Source organism: Myodes glareolus, chromosome 20 (assembly GCF_982192425.1).
Source record: "Myodes glareolus chromosome 20, mMyoGla1.1, whole genome shotgun sequence".
Taxonomy (NCBI): Eukaryota; Metazoa; Chordata; class Mammalia; order Rodentia; family Cricetidae; genus Myodes; species Myodes glareolus.
The window spans coordinates 50,717,131-50,732,506 of NC_142045.1; the positions used below are offsets into that span (position 1 = coordinate 50,717,131).

The 15,376-nt window shown below is 41.6% G+C and overlaps 1 protein-coding gene and 1 pseudogene across 3 annotated transcripts in view; one reads left to right on the forward strand and one right to left on the reverse strand.

The window, feature by feature from the left end:
• The window catches only part of Pik3ca (phosphatidylinositol-4,5-bisphosphate 3-kinase catalytic subunit alpha), a 78,145-nt gene that overhangs the window by 41,332 nt on the left and 21,437 nt on the right, over window positions 1-15,376 (reverse strand). The gene's annotated exons all lie outside the window — the stretch shown is intronic.
• On the forward strand, window positions 13,751-14,858 carry LOC146890020 (uncharacterized protein C6orf141-like; annotated as a pseudogene).

Consider the following 15,376-nt stretch of genomic DNA (forward strand, 5'->3'; position numbering starts at 1 on the left):
AGTAGAAATGATGCAATGAGAACAAGAGAATTCTGGGAAGGAGGAAGCTGATTCCTCCCACTCCTGCCCAGACTTGGAAGAAGCGGGATGTGACCTGCCCCAGCTGGAAAAGGTACTGAGCCAAAAGGCTAAAATAGATTAGAATAATGGGTTAATATAAGGCATAGGAGCTAATAAGAAACTAGAGCTAATGGGCCAATCAGTTTATAATTTATGGAGACCTCTGTGTGGTTTCTTTGGGGCTAAACAGCTGTGGGAACCAGGCAGGACATAAACCCCAACAAGCAGGCCCTCTATGTTACAATTTCTGAGTCTTATGTATTGCCATAGACAAGATTATACTTTTATTCTTAAATCAACAAAATAGTGTTTAGTTTTATATTATCTACTACATCTCTTTATTTGGTTACTACTAGAAAATAGAAATATGCTTTCCAAATCTTTACGTTACCAAATGAACGTTCTTCTGACTTAGAACAGAATTAAAGACTCCTGTCTAGGCTTGCGATAGACACAGCATGATTCAAACATGGCTTAATAATCAATTATCTGTTACCCTATTTGAAGATGATTGCAAATGCTTTGAGTTAATTATTCCTTTTCTTTTAGTTACCACAGTCTCTTACAGGCATTTATACTGTAGCTCTACAGTCCCATTAAAATGATTTACAACCATGCCTAACTTCTTACTAGATTATGAATTTTTCCAGAATTTTGGGGATAAGGACACAGAAAACAAAACAAAACAAAAAATAGAGAATAGAAAAATTAGTTGAGAAATTTTTGTAGAAATTATTCCAGAGAAAACATCAAGGGCCTGAAGAAAGAGTTAGAGCAGGAGGGATGGTCAGGAAGAGGCTAGAGCCACCTGAGGAATAGTCTCCAAGAGGCCAACTCCATGGGGACGAGAAGTATAATCATAGACACATCTCACAGAGTGATGATTCCTGGGAAGCAAGTGTCCTTCAGTACCATGTTCTGAGTCCCAGTGCAGGCCTCCAAGATCTCCTTTCTGTAAGAGCCACTGAGCTGGAGCTGGAGCAAGTCCAGAGAGACAGCTGTGATACGCATAGCTCTGGAAGGATGCTCTATCCACTTCCTTCAGAATGCTGTCCTTCACTGACCTTTACATGCTGACCACGAGAAGACAAGCTTTCAATGAGACAGAAGAGCTGTAGAGATCAAGTTCTCATGACAGTATGTAGGAAACTATAAACCCTTCAGTTAAGGGTTACAATTTGTTCTTCATATTAAATTCACACTCACAGAACTATAGAAAGCACCATGAAAACATATTTCTGAGCTTAGGAAGTGTCTATGTTGATAAAAATTTTTAAATAAGACAATTAAGATCTAGGCGAGTAGTGTGCATAAAGTGTTGATTTTTCTGAGTCTCATGTTGCCCAGGCTGGTTTTGAACTCACTATGTAGCAAAAAAAATGATCTTGAACTGATGATCCTCCTACCCATCCCCAGGGCTGCGATTACAGGGCATCGCACATCCAGCTACAATACAGACTTTAGGACCATGGCCTGAACAGGCAGGTTAAAGATTCTAATGTGATAGCAAAGCAACTGCACTTCAGAGCCACTAATGAAATACAAATTAGTAATACTGGTTTTAAGCTATTAGGTAAATGAACTTAAAAACACAACGATATAAAACATATCTTGAAATGTGGGGTAAAAACTTTAAATTTTACAGGCCAAATGTATAGCTTGTGATAAGAGCACTTGTCCAGCACACTTAAGGTTTTGGGTTTGAGTCCCATTAAAAGCAAAATGCAAGGACAGTCACAACAGCAAAATCAAATTTTAATGTACATTGATAAGCTAACACTTTGTACAGTTTAAGCCCAAAAGGAGACTTAGACATTAATCCAGCTGGGGACATAGCTCTGGGGTGTAGCACTTACCTAGCAGGCATGAGGGCTTAGATTCAATCTTAGTACCAAAAGTGAAAACAGGGAAGAACAGTCCAGAAGAAGGTGTGAGAAGAGCAATTACAAGGAAAGACAAGACAAGAGGACTTGATACCACTGCATAATTTAATAGCATACAATGCTCTTGCTGTGACAACACTGCATGATTTCTAGTGGGCACTTTTCTCATCTCCCCAGGACAGTGCTGTGGTTTGAGCCTGAAGTGGCTCCCACAGATGCATGCATTTGTACACTGGCCCTCCAGCGTGATGAAGGAAGTGGGCCACTGGCGTTGGTCTGTCGGCTTTATAGCCTGGCCCACTTCCTGTTTGCTCTTTGCTTCCTGAGTGGTGATGCTGTGTGACCAGGTTCCTCTGGGTCCTGTCTATCACCAGGCTTTCCTTCCCACCATGATAGAACCACCAGCCAAACAAAATAAACCTTTCTCCTTAAGCAGCTATTGTCAGGGTATTAAGACAAAGCAACAGGAAAATAAATCAAGACAGACAGGTGAGAGAGAACATCCTAATTTTACACAGCCAGTCAGAAAAGTAAGCCAGGCAACTCCAGAAAGTCACTTACAGTTTTAGACTAGGATGATGGGATTTGGTAAATTACAATTTCAAAACACTGAACCCAAAAGAATAATTAATATTTCAATGGAAAATGACATTACATTTTGTTCTTGGTTATTGCTCAAATTCTTTGAATCCTTTTGATTCTGAACAACAGCATGCATTGCCTAGTGCATGGGCAGGCCTAGAGGTGCAAGACAAAGCTAACCAGTCCACAGAAAGTCGAGGGAACACACACAGAAAGTCAAGTGAACACAGGTCTGGAACCCTCAACCCCAGGCCTAATGACTGAGGAATTTTGTTGGAAACCTCCAACTTTTCAAATGGCATTCTTATTTAGCAGAGAGAATAATACATGTTACCTAGTCCTGTCCAAGGCAGAGGCGACCAGTGTTTCTGTTTTAGTAGGGCCAGTTTTTCTTAAGCCTCAGTACCACTGATGCTAGAGAGAGCTCTGTCATTTTTAGGACTTCCTCAGTCAGGGAAGGTTCCTTTTTTCTTTGCATTATACCATTTTTCCTGTCTTTCTTCATTAAGAATGATACCTTATTTCTCTGTATCATTAGATGAGGACATTTAAATACTGCTCCTTTTGGGTAGTATGCTCAAGGATCTATATACATTTAAAAAGCACATCTGCACCTCTGATTAATGTTCTGATCCTAATAATGAAAAACCCTTACAATGTACCAGAAAAGAAATGTGGGTCAGCTATAGGTTTCTCAACTGAACCTGTCGATGCCTCCGACTGCTGTGAATGTGTGCCTGTATCCATAGATGTTCAGTCTAGCATGATTCAATGAAGACTCATCAGAATATTCTACCAGACACAGTATAGATACCCATGTGTATGTAACCATGTTCCATTAGAAAGTCTTTGCCAGATAGCCAAAAGGATTTGGGGAGAAAAACCAAGGACAGTCAGAAAGTTCCATCATAGTTCACTCTTTCCAACAGTACCTTATTTCCTGAGGTTGAATAAACAGGAGTCCAGTGATGGTTTAAGTGCTTGTAATCCCACACGCTCAGAGACAAAAAGGGAGAAAAGTAAACCTTCAGACATCAGTGCCCTAAGTGTTTCTCAAAACTAAATGACATCTTCTCTTATACTGTTATGACCAGTGTTGTCTGTTGGTCAATACTACCAGGCCAAGGAAAAAGTCTGCAACAAGAAAACAGCCTGCTGGTAAGTGATTCAAATAAAGATTTGTTGGGCTGGACACAGCTCTTGCAGATGAGCCGAGTTTCGTTACCAGTACTTCCTTCAGGCAGTCGGCAACTAACTGAAATCCAATGCCATTTTCTGGCGTTCATTGGCACTGCACTCATATATATAAATGCACACACAAATATACTTGTCATTATAAATAAAAATAAATCTTTTTATTAATTTGTTTATTTATTATATGCACATGTATTTTGTGTACATATCTGAATGCAAGTATCTCACAGCCATACGTGTAGAGATCTGCGGACAACCTTGTACTATGTGGGTCCCAGGTACTGAACTCTGATTGCTAAGCTTGGCAGCAAGTGCCTTTACCCTCTGAGCCATCTTACCTGTCATGAAAATAAAATCTTTAAAAACAAAAACAAACAAACAGATTTGCTTAAAAATATGGAGTGATTCTCAAATGTGTCTATCAATTTGACAGAGAGGACAGGGTAGTTTTCTGCCCAACAACAACCATCTAATGTACTCACATACAAATAAACCCAAACCTGAAGGAGGAAGCCCTCTCTTCTAATTATAGTCATCCCAGGTGGGCAGTCCCTGGTTGTTGGCATTCTGTGAAAAGGCAACAGTGTAATTCTACATCCTGAAGCAGATCAGACAAGGGGACCCTGGCTCTACAAGCACAGAGTACCTCATTTCACATCAATGTTTAGCTCCCGGACATTCTGTCTAGTTCTTATCTATCCTTGATGCTGTCTTTTGTCCTAATCACAATTTCAGCTTTGTGCTTAACCCATTTCCTCAGAGGCTGATACAGCTGTAATCTTTTCAAACACCCTCCCTTCTTGTGTCCTATCAATTGGCATGCTTATAAAATGACATGGCAAATACAAAATACACTAACATTTTATTTCACTGAACCTGACTACTTAATGTTCAGTCTTAACCTGCTCATTTCATGTCATATTGACCCAAATCAATGTTTCCCAGTTCCAATTGATAACATAATTGAATAAAGGTCCACTTGCACAAATGTTCTACATTCTTCAGACTATATTCTAATAAGCATGAAATTTTATATTCATTTAGTTATTCCTCACAGTAACAACACTGGACAGAAGACATGAAATCTAACAGAAACCTGAGTTTTAAAGCTGCCTTTTTTTTTGGGAGCTAGAGAGATGGCTCAGTGGTAAAGACCATTTGGCTAATCAAGGGTTCGGTTCCCAAGACCCACATAACACACAGCCACCCCTAACTCTAGTTCTGACTTTTTCTACCTCCCCAGGCATCAAACACACATGTGGTATACACATATATACAGGTAAAACACTCATCTAAAATAAGTCTTTCAAAATTTTTGAAAACCAATTTTCAATCACAGGAAACCTACTATCTTACAAACATCCTAAATTTTATACATGCATATATGCAAATATAATCACACACATATATTCATATAAAAGAGTCCATTTGGGGTTTCTTTATATAGGGTACAATGCTCCTTTCCAGAACCCACAGGTTACCAAGTGAAAAGTATGGGTACCTCCCTTTGAGCTGTGGTCACAAGTATCCTGGAAACCCTTAAGATAATACAGACCAGTATTCTTGGTGGCTCACCAGTTCATAACAGTATGCCCTTATTATTGAAGATACTGCACACTTTGACACAGGACAAGGAGAAATCAAATTAATACTGACAAGGAAGCTTCTTCTTTGCTGGCTAGTTTTCAAAATACTGGAAGGTGCTATATAGGCTCCTAAGAGAGAAAGGTCATAGATAATCTTCCCTGTGAATCTTGTGAACCACAATAATGACTAGTGTAACAAAACATGCCTATGGGTGCAACAGTGGCACAAACGTTACAGGCATAAGCAAACAACTGCTTCCTGATTGACATAAGGCTCATTCCAGAAGAGGAAATGCATGTCTGGGCCTATAAATAAACCCAGCTAAGAAACCATAGCTGGGAGTTCATAATACCAGGAGTGAAGCTAATACTATTATTTTGTTAAATGTACCTCCTATCAAACTGCCCTCTAAACTGGCATCTCTCATACCCATAGATTAGTGCAATTCACAGACCTTTTGTGAAGTTTATTTGTGTAGTGGGCAGTGGTTAATGCAGAAATTCACAAATGGTCCACGTGTAGAGAATAAGTGCTCACTCACAAATGACACATCTATATCATAGAGAGAGCAGAAGCACTCTAAGAGACAGAGTTCAAAGAGAACCAAGTGAAACAGTGTCATCTGAACACGATAGGCCAGCTGAACTCATGAACTTATCATAGTTGTGGTAACCTGCACAAGTCCAGGTCAGTAAGCATTATATAAATTTCCCCCTAGTTGAGTAGTTATTGATACTTGATAGCTTCTGGGGGAGGGAAGATTCAGTTGTCATTAAAGGTGCGATACCCTGGTAAGTAGACCATGCTCTAATAGATGGTCCCATACGCATGAGTGTTATGGGCAGTATGGGCAGCACAAAATAGATTTACTAAGTTATCTAAGAGACTTGGCTGGGAGCGTTGATACACGCCTTTAAACTCAGCACTTGGGAGCCAGACGCAGGCAGATCTCTGTGAGACAAGGCTAGCCTGGTCTATAGAGTAAGTTCCAGGGTAGTCAGGGCTATACAGAGAAACCCTGTCTCAAAAAAAAAAAAAAAAAAACAAAAACCAAAACCACCCCTCAAAAAGAAGACTTGAAACTGAAAGAGTCTGGGGTATTAGGTATGGAGTCTGGAAGGAATATGGGATGAATATGATCAAAATACATTGTCTGCAGGGCTGGAGAGAGGGCTCAGTGGTTAAGAACACTGGCTGATCTTTCAAAGGACCTGGGTTCGATTCCCAGCACCCACAAGGCAGCTCACAACTGTCTGTAGCTCCAGTTCCAGGGGATCCAACATCCTCACACAAAAATATATTGCATGCCTGCATGAAAATTTCGAAGAATTAATAACAATACTATGTATTTCTTAAAATTGTTCTCTCTTCTGGCCAAGGTGTATTGGTAAATGCCCGCAATTCCAAAGTCTAAGGCAGGAGGATCATAAGTGAGTGTGAGATGAGATTAAGCTAGAACAAAAGAATAATACAAAATTTCTCTGATAACGTATTCTGATTTAATTGCCTTCCATCTGCCTCATTTCCTGGCAGTGACAGAAGATTATCACATTAGTAATGACTAAAAACTCAACTACAAACAACTAGTGATCAACTAGTGACCCACTTTCTATACTTGAGCATTTCATTAGAGCAAATGTGATGTGATGGAGGGAGATTGGCAAGCAAAGCAACAAACAGTTCCCAAAAGTGCAATCAGGAGAAAGGGACTTAGTTTAAGTACAAACACCAAACAGCCAAGGCATTAGAAGGTCTATGATTAACAGCGGCCAGCAATGTCAGAGACTTACAAGATTAGGATTTAAAAAACAACCACCACCATACAATGTGCATGATGAGCAAGGCATTCAAAACACAATTATTAACTAATCACTTGAGTATTTTTCCTTTCAAATGTTTCTTGGGTTTTGTTTTTGAACTTGTTAATGCACAATGAACCAATTACTTTGAAACGACAGTTCCTGTATCTTAAAAAAGCAATGAAAATGGTGAACTGGTGGAGCTACCATCAAGCATTGTCACCAGGGTGATACTAGTAGGATACTTTCATCTTTACTGGCTGATGTCTCACGTCCTCAGTGGACAAACTGAAGCAGATTGTTAACTGAGCTGTAAGTTAGAGTGTGTGCTCATAAAATCTGTCATATGACAAAACCATTTCAGCAGGCCATGCCACTATGCTATTATCCCAATTCTTTCTCCTATTACAACTCATCAGCAAACTTTTTCTGAATTTAAAATAAGGTACAGGAGACTTAAGATCTTTAAGAAGTAAAGTTACATCTTCTCTAAGAAGATAAAGAGTAACTCAAAAAGAAAATGAAAGAAAGAATAAAGTGAACAGGTTGAATGAACAGTGGCACAGATTTACATGCACACACCCAATTCAATAATCACGGGGTGAGTGTGCAATGAACTATCTTGATGGGATTAAAATCTAGAGAGTATACATCACGGTGCCTGCATAACCCTTCCTTTAGCTATAGGAGGAAAGCTAAACCGAAACTGTTCAACTTCCCCTACTCAGTACTAATTGTCTGTGTGACCTGACAGACCACGTGTGCCATCATCATTTGATAACCACACCAAGTTTAAAACACATAAGGAAAAAGGATGCACACACACAAATACTTGAAGGTATTCCCAATTTGATTTCCAAAACATGTCTCAGTGATAAGAGCTCTTGTTTTACGGGCTCAAGGCCCTGGGTTCACTTCTAGAACAACAAAACAAAAGTTGAATGTCTCTTTCTATCAGCTAACTCGCACGGCCTTGGTTTCTTTATTACAGCTGCATCGATACCACCCATCACTAGTCTACCCACAATAAACTACCCTATCATAGAAGTCTAAATGACACGGCTGTATTTACGACTGTGCTTTAGTTTCCACAAAAGCACAATTCTGAGAACATGAGTCATTAGCCTCAGAGTAAAAAAAGAAAGAAAAAAAAAGAAAAACTTGGATGAGACTATGAATCTTACTATCGAAACCAACAATTTAGCTTAGAAATTTCCCTTCTGAACAAGAGGAACAAAATATTTCTACTCTGTCACACACTCCAAAACTATCAGAGCTGTTGTCTGTATTGGTGTATGGTGGCAGGAAGATGACCTTAGTCTAGCTATTTTCAGAGCTGTTCTTTTGTCCTGTCAGGATGTCATCTTTCTAGGACAATTCCGGCTCTTATCCCTATTGGAGCACATATTACAAAGTCCCCACGACTCACATGCAAAACTCTCTAAAGTTAAACATTCATTTCCACAGTGTTAGATGTTCCCCTCTGTAGGGACCAGGTCAGGAAGGGAGCTGTTGTGCTTTAGGCACCCAGGCAATGCACGTGGGCAGTCCTGCGTTCAGCCCCCAGCACCAACACAAACAACAGTTTTAAAAAAAAATTGAGGCTAACATCCTATGTTTCGTTTTAAAGACACCTTCATAAATGAAAAAGGTTTGAAAGGTATTTGGTGTAATGAAAAGCAAAGCTGCTCAAGCCCTAACTAACTTCCCAGCAGAAAGTCAAAGTACAGTACCACTTTGGGATGTCCTCTGCCTCAGGCTGACTTCACAAAGGCACACCATGGTCAAGCACATCCTCAGTCTCCAAGGCATAGCCCAAGGCTTCACATCAGGAAGCTCTGCTGCTGAGCTACATCCTGGCCCTCATTATTAGTATTTTCACTGTTCTCTATCTCTACTAGGTCAGAAAGAGTTCTTCCTGGAGAAGTAACCTGTCCCTAATTCAGCAACCATTCTTTAAAGAATTCTAAAAGATACTGCTAGATTCTGGGTGTGGCGGTGCGTACCTTTAATCCAGTATTTGGGAAGCAGAGACAGGTGGATCTCTTTGAGTCCAGTTAGTCTAGTCTACTGAGGGCCAGCCAAGGTGATATGTCTCTGTAAGAAGGAACCAAAAGGACCCCAATTTCTCAAAAACCAAAAATGCTGTCAAAGTTGGAGAAGGGAGCGATATTTTCCTGTAGAGTTCCAGTTTTTATTATCTCACAATCCATAAAGTAAAATATGCTGATCATAGAATAAAGCGTATTTGACTATTACCCTTAATTGTCAACTTGAAAGAATCTAGGATCACTATAGAAACCAGTCTCTAGTGAGGGGATTTTCTAGATTAGATTAACTGACAGGGAAAACCCGTGCTAAAAGTGCATTGCATGAGCTGGGCTTCCCAGCCTGAATAAAAAGAAGGAAGTGAGCTGAGCACTAGCAACAACCTCTCTGCTTCCTGACACAATGGGATCAGCTGCCTCAATCTCCTGCCATCATGATCTTTCCCCATGATGGACATACACCCTCAAAGGGTGAGCACAAACAAACCCTTCCAAAAGCTGCTCCGTCACATATTTGTGTGTGTACACACTACATTTTCAAAGAAGGAAAAGGCTTTTTGACAGGCAGAGAATGAGTATGGCTCCTCACCTTAGGCAGGTGGGGTAAACTAAGGCAGAAAATCCCTGAAGGCACAGTACTCAGTGCCTCCCCTTTCCAGTTCATTTCCAGTGGTGCCACTACAAGTGCTGGCTGAAACTGGTGTCTAATTACCCAGTTCTCGCCTGAAGTACATTCTTACTGGGCAGGGTGCAGACTCAAGCATCACCGGCCCTTTTCAGCACACCCTGAGTCTAGTCTTCCTGGGGCGACCTTTCCCTTTCGCAGTTGTCTCTGTTGTGGAAACAGGAACCGTCTTCCTTCCATCTCTACTGTCATCTGCTACCATGACAATTGTACTCAGCTTCCATGTGAGTCCCATGTCTTCTTCAGATAAGCTGCAGAAAGGCTTTGCCACATGCATAGACAAAGACCAAGCAGAACCAGTTGACACTTCATGTGAGAATATTCGTAGCCATTTAAGGAAAACAGACTTAAGATTAAAAAAAAAAAAACTGTGTGTGTTTGTGTGCTTGTGTGAGCACACGACTTGCCTCTAACTGCAGGCACCTGAAGAGGGCCCTGCATCAGATGCCCCTGGAGTTGGAGTCACATGACACACGTACTGGGCAGCAAGCTTGGGTCCTCTAGAAGGAAGAGCATCACATTTCTTAACCTCTGAGCTATTTCTCCAGCCTAGACTGACTACTGCTTTAACAGTTTATTAGCCAAGTTTGCATTTCCACTTATCTAAGTTTTCTTCAGTAGTTAAAAACAATTTAAAAAAATTTTATGTGCATGGGTGTTTTGCTTGCCTTCATGTCTATGCACCTGTGTGCCTCGTCCACATAGACCAGAAGGCGGCATCAGATTCCATAGAACTCAAGTTACAGGTGATTGTAAACCACCATGTGGTTGATGGGAGTCAAATCCTGGCCCTCTGGAAGACCAGCCAGTACTCTTAACCACTGAGTCATCTCTTTAGCCCCCTTGGGATTTTTTTAAGCCACTGTAGTTAGTGTCCAAGAGCTACCTACATGTAGCCCAGGCTGGCACTGAACTTCTCGTCGTTCTAACTCTACCTCCCAAGAGTGGGGATTACAGGTGTGTGCCACCATGCCCGGTGAAAAAAGATTTCTTCATGTATGTTCAGCTGTGATCTAAGTTTATTTCTAGGTGCAAAATTTGTTGATTTTGTGATTGACTCCTATCCTCCATTATCTAATTGGCTACTGTTTATAAAGTGAAAGCTAAGGTCTATATATTAAGACCAAAGGATAAACAAACAATTTTACTAATGATTAAAAGCCAAAACCTGTGGTCTGGTAAAAATACCATAAGGCCAAATGAAAAATCTCTTGGGCCCCGGGAAAACATATTCTGCAGCACATGTACCAAATGGCTGCCCCGAAACAGTTGCTCCAAAAACCAATATAGACTAGAAAAAAAGTTACAAATACAGATTACAGCAGAAAAAACTTAGTCAGCAAGCCGAAGAACACAGTAACTTCAAACAGTGTCCCAGTCCCATTTTTATCTGACTGAGATCAAATTAAGCTTGAGGAAGTCCAGATGTTAGAAAGATAGCTCTCAGACAATTTGTTGGAGACTGAAACTCTTTGGGAGACATGACAACAAAATTCCTATTTTATTTTTACTTACTTTCCAGAGGCATGGTCTCACTATGTAGACCGGAATGATCTTGAAATTACTCTGTAGCCCAGAGTGGTCTTGAGCTTTTGGTGGCCTTCTTACCTCAGCCTCCTGTGTACTCCTGTAAGCAAACTCACTGGCTCAGCACCTAGCCGAAAGAGGATGGAATGGTTTCTTTGATGTATAGTTGCCCTTTCTAACCAAGGTGAAGTGACAACTTCCGCAGGAAAATGTATACATCAGAAGTCAGACACAGGAGCTCTGGCCATGTGACTGGCTACAGAAATGAGGATGTCTGTGTTAAGAGTATTTGTCTCTCATTTTGTTTGTTTTTATTTTGATACAGAGTCTCTCGATGGAGTCTTGGCTGTCCTACATCAGGCTCACAAGAGATCTGCCTTCTGCTTCCTGGGTGCTGGGACTAAAAAGGTGTGCACCACCATGCCTAGTTCTTACCTCCCATTTTGTTAAGGATGTTTGTGCATACATACACATACATTAGGCAGATCTTTTCTTGTTGTTTTATCATGTACTGGTACACACTGATGAACACCTAAGTGTTAAGATAAGTACCTAAGAGTTGCTTAATATACATTATCAAGATGTCAGACAAGAGTGAGGACCCTTTGGCAAACCATGCAAGCCATTTGGGAGAAGGAGAATGATTCTGTTGGCAGCACATGGGGAATTCTTATATTAACTTTAACTTGCTACTGTCTTTATTTGGAGAATAAGTATGGTATAAAAAGACATTTTGGGTGCCAAACTGACACAGGATAGACTTATGATGGTATCATAAAGTGAGGTCCTTGACAGACTACCTAATCACACATATATTGTATGACAAAACATAAGACATGCAACATACACACCTACCTACCCACCCCAGACAGGGATCTCACAACAGACCAAAGTGAAGATACCATCAAAGTCCAATTTGGTGAACCAATTAATTTTATTAGGGTTACTCACGGGAATTAAGGATTTCTTACAGGACTATGGGTAAGGAGTTACTATCAGGAGCAGAAATGACTCAAAGACAGTTGCATCACCAATGCCCACTTCAGCATGGGGGACAGCTCACAAAGTTGGGAACCCGGAGTACATGGCATAGCCTGCAGGCAAGCTCAAGACTGCAAACTATTCTTTTCAGGTACCTCAATTGGTCTAACCTTCTTCCTGAAAGCTCGCTGGTTTCTGTTTCTTCCAGGCAGATGGTCTGGTCTCAAGAGTCTTCTTTCAGCTTGGGCTTGTCTGAGAGGGACTCTTAGCTGTTATTGCTTACTCTGGCAAGGAGGAACCTAGTAAATCTGGTCAGTTTTAGGGACTTCTCTTTTGAAATGTTTATCTTCCTGTTTTAGAGCTTCCCTGCAGGATGAAATGTTACACAACTTGTGGCCCACGCTTTTTGGAAGTGGTTTGTGGGAGGGATTCAGAGGTCTAGAGATCCTGGCTAGAAAAGTGTGAATGCTGTTAAGTGGCGTTTAACGGGTGGTTCTGAGGGAAGTGACCAGACTTACAGACAGCAAAGACAGTGCTCGTGGGGTTTCTCACTGTGTACAGTACTAGCCAGTATTATGTCAACTTGAAAAGTTAGAGTCATTCTGAGAAATGTCCGCACCCGATTGGCTCAGCGGCAAGCCTGCAGAGAATTTTCTTGATTAATCATTGTGTGGGAGGGCCCAACTCACTGTGAATGGCACCAACCCTGAGCTGGAGGTCCTGGATGCTGTGGGGAAAGTAGGCTGAGGAAGCAAAAAAGAGCAAACTAGGAAGCAGCACCCCTTTGTGACTTCTGCTTAAGTTCTTGCCTCCAGACCCTACTTGTTTGAGTTTCTGCCTTGACTTCCTTCAATGATGACTGTGATGTGGAAGTGTAAACCGAACTAAACCCTTTCCTCCTCCAAGCTGCTTTAGGTTACTATATTTTATTACAGCAATAGGAACCCTAAGACAGATTGGAACAAGGATTCTACTGAAAAGACCGGACAAGACCACTGATGTAACATGCTAGCTCTTCTATCTAGGCCCCAAGACTCTGAAGTCAGAAAGCTGGCTAGCTGAGGCCGCAGCAACAGTGCGACAGCTCACAGCTCTCCACAATTCCAGATTAGATGCTCTCTTTTGGTTTCTATAGGCAACAGGAACACAAGCGGCAAGCACACAGACATGAACACGGGCAAAACACCTTACCCATAAAATAAAATATTTTAAAAATACACTAAAATATCCTAATAAACAAGATCTGAGTTTAAATGTATACGAAAATAAATACATGTTTTTGTTCCCCTACTAGAATTTCTTCCTAGACTTAACCATCACATTGCCTATACTTTGGGGAGGATATAAAAGAGCAGACGGAGCAGAGCTGAAGTTTTCCTTTGAGAACTGGAGAAACGAGGACGTATGAATGACCCACTCGCAGGGATCGAGCCCGGAAGTCCCGGGGGCAGGTCGTGTGCTCTACATGTGGGGTTGGTTGTGGGCCGTCTGTGGATCCCGCCACTCTGGATCCCGCGCTGTTGAAGACCGACAGGGACCTTTCAGGTGGTGACTTGAGATGGTGGACGGGAGAATTTGGATTGTCAGTCCTGGGTCAGAGGGAAAGTACTCTTTCTTCTGAACTCCGAGAGGTGGTTGGGAATACAAGCGGACCCTTCGTTTGAGGGCTGAAGACCACCGCCATTCGGAACGGGAACCGAAGCGTTTCGCAGGCGCATTGCCATGGTCCCCGGAGCACAGCCAGGGAACCCAGCAGCCACCCCCATATCCGTGTTGGTGCAGGTTGTGGATCACCAGGAGATGCAGGAGGTGCTGCGAACTGAGTAGACCAAAGGTCATATGACTATGAGGACCAAGGAGCGCTCTGTAACCGCAGTTATCTTTCGCATCCAGAGTGCCTGACAATGTTTGTGGGGCACTGGGGCACCAGGAGAACCTGGATGTACCCCGCGTTGCTACGGGAGGATAATTTGTCGCCAATGATCTGAACCTGAGAAATGTTCCAAGGCTAGGGATGCGAAAAAAATGCTCGAAGAACCAGCTCTCAGCAGTCTTAATGACAGTCCTTTAAGAGAATAAAAGGCGAAGAACACTTTTCATTTCACAAGTCTTTCGAAGAGCATCCGAACTTGTCCTCAGTATCAAGTAATGTCTCAGGTCCTGGCTCTTGGACTTAACCTCTACCTCCCAGAAAACTGAGTTTGTCTAAAACTGTCTGTTAGATAACCTGCACCAAAGACTCCCAGAGGCCCATCTGAACACAAGACTGCGGCAAATGTCTGAGTAACATAACCGCCATGATCAGGCCAGGGTCTACCTCTGTTTTTTTGATTAATATTTATTTTTATTTTGAGACAGTGTCTAGCTGTGTATCCCAGGCTTACTTTGTAATTGATGTCTAGCCTGTGATGACTGAACTGCAGGTCTTTCTCAGCCTCCCACACAATGGGATGACATTGTGTTCCAGATTCTCTGACTGCCACCTCTCTTTAATCTCCTTTTCCACCTGGTATTACCCGTGATATGCATTGTACTTGACTTGCTTGTTGTATTGAGGAGTCTTACCAGGTCGTGCTATTAAAACTCACTGTGACTCTTTTTATTTTCCTTAAATTTTAAATTTATTTTGTGTATGAGTATGAGTATTGGCCTGCATGTGTATATGTTCATTGTGTTTACCAGCTGCCCACAGAGAGCAAAAGAAGGTATTAGATTCCCTACAACTGGAGTAGAGGTGGTTGTGAGCCTTTGTGCAGGTGATGGAAACTGAACCCAGGAAGAGTTCTTAACTGCTGAGACATTGTTCAGGACTGAAAATGACCCTTAAAAGAAGAAAGAACACATTTTATTTTCAAAATAGATTGTTGGGGCCCAGTGTGGTAGCATAAGCCTTTAACTGAGCAATCTGGAGGCCTACAGGTAGGACAATCTCTGGGATCCTAAGGCTAGCAGGTATACATATAGTAAAACCCTGTAACAAAACAAAACAGAAAAGGAAAAGAAAAGAGAGGGCTGGAGAGATGGCTCAGT